The sequence below is a fragment of the Limulus polyphemus genome, unplaced genomic scaffold (assembly GCF_000517525.1).
Source record: "Limulus polyphemus unplaced genomic scaffold, Limulus_polyphemus-2.1.2 Scaffold256, whole genome shotgun sequence".
Taxonomy (NCBI): Eukaryota; Metazoa; Arthropoda; class Merostomata; order Xiphosura; family Limulidae; genus Limulus; species Limulus polyphemus.
This window is the reverse complement of record NW_013665866.1, coordinates 271011-272919: the sequence shown is the minus strand read 5'-3', so window position 1 is coordinate 272919 and position 1909 is coordinate 271011. Positions and strand designations below refer to the sequence as shown.

Genomic DNA, 1909 nt, shown 5'->3' with positions numbered 1-1909 from the left:
CTTAGTAAAATTACGGGTAGGTTGTGACTTTGAGATATCACCTGACCTATCATCGGATAAAATTGCTGTCTACTTTCATAAAATATATACAACTTTACAACTGTCTTTCACAAGGGCAGACTTGATGTTATTCCAAGACATTTGTTTGTAGTTAAGTGAACTTGGCTTGCTTTTGGACTACTGAGTTCTCCTTCCAAGTTTGGTCTGGATGGTTAACTCGTTTAGGAGAAGATGCGTCCACAGAAAATTTACTGCGCACCGATATGACTTAATTAATATATATAGCGCATATGTAAAGAACGCCTGTATCCCGATTTTTGTACTCGGCAGAGATGGATTATCAAAGAATATAAATGATATTTAGATGTTATACTTATACCCAGTTTATTTATTATTCCATTAACATTGATATTTTTTATAACGAATGTTACTACAGTTTATTTAATGTTTGTGCTTATATGATGTATTATTCAGAATATATTATTGTACAAGGAAATACAACAATGATCATTTGTACAGTTTCTAACTAAGATAGAAATGAACATGAACATTAATAGAAGCGAAAAGTACTGTACCCTATTTTAATTTTGTTAATAGTTTTTCAATCCAAATTTACAGGAAATGTTTAGAAATTAAACCTTTAGCTACATTAAACGTAATTTCAACTTATGTAACACAATATAAATGACGATGCAATCAAACTGGAGTGAAAAGCAAAAGCCAACTTTAAATTCCTACAGTTCCTAATACTCTCACTTTTATCCCCTAGTTATTAGAAATATAGAAATCAAGAAATAAGAGGAAAATATTTTTTTAGTAAAAAAAGAGAATATCACACAATAACATTTGAATTGGATAAAACAAAAGTAATATACAAAACGATACAAAAACATTTAAGAATACTGGGTAAATTTATAGATTAAAAACTGTATCAGTATAAAAACTCATGAGTAGAGTTCAAATAAATATACGCTACTTTAATACTTTTAGCTTAAATTACTTAAATTCTCAATTTACATAAATGCTGTTTCCGTTGCTGTGGTAGGCAGAGCACAGATAGCCCATTGTGTGGCTTTGTGCTTAACAAACGATCAAACAATTACATCAATCAAATATAAACAATTGTACATTCAATAAATGTTGTTTCTAAATTTAGATCAGATCCAATAACCAATATCATTAAGAAGCCAGCGCTGTTAGTCAGAGTTGTGATGATTAATAGTATATTGCTTCAAGAATGAAATAAGAAAACAACTTACCATAAAAGCGTTTTTAAGCATGGAATCTAGTTGTGATAAGAAAGCAAGTGTGCTCTTGAATAAAATAATTCTTCGTCCTTACTCAGTTTCGACGTTCAGCAGTAGCATTTATGGATGTACATACATATATATACATAGATAGATAGATAAAGAGAGAGAGTAATTCATTTTCTCGGAACTCGCTGAAGATCTAGGGACGGAGGTAAGCCTAAAGTCATACTGACACAAAATTCTCGAAACTAATGAAATTCCTAACATTGAAAGTTACAAATATGAATCCTTAAAAAAGGCAGCAAAAAAGTGAGGTTCTAGTTTTTCTAACTGATACAAATCACTTATATCTTTTTCTTTTCAGTAGGTATACCCCTTCACTATATCTATACCTTCCCCTGCCTTCAAATGAAGTAGGCTTTTCCTGCATGAACTAGGTCTTCTTCTTCAGATCGATCTACTGCAACTAAACAGACATCGTCCCACGTATCAGTGTCCCCTGGTGTCTCAATGCCTAGCTTCAGTTACTAGCGTTACATGGTACTCGTTCCTGCCACAAAATCAATGGATTAAAAAAATTCCTGCGGTAATGTCCTCATATCGTGATTTAATTAACTTTACATTGCTATATACTCAAACATATGTTCATGAGATATATC

General features: G+C 31.7%; 1 protein-coding gene across 1 annotated transcript in view; it reads right to left on the bottom strand.

Moving 5' to 3' along the window:
• Positions 1–1706, bottom strand: part of LOC106478863 (beta-1,4-glucuronyltransferase 1-like) — a 5503-nt gene extending 3797 nt beyond the window's left edge. Inside the window, exon 1 of the mRNA XM_013939437.2 lies at positions 1260–1706. The gene's annotated coding sequence lies outside the window, so the exon portion shown is untranslated. The remainder of the gene's footprint in view (positions 1–1259) is intronic.
• Positions 1707–1909: the final 203 nt, after the last annotated feature.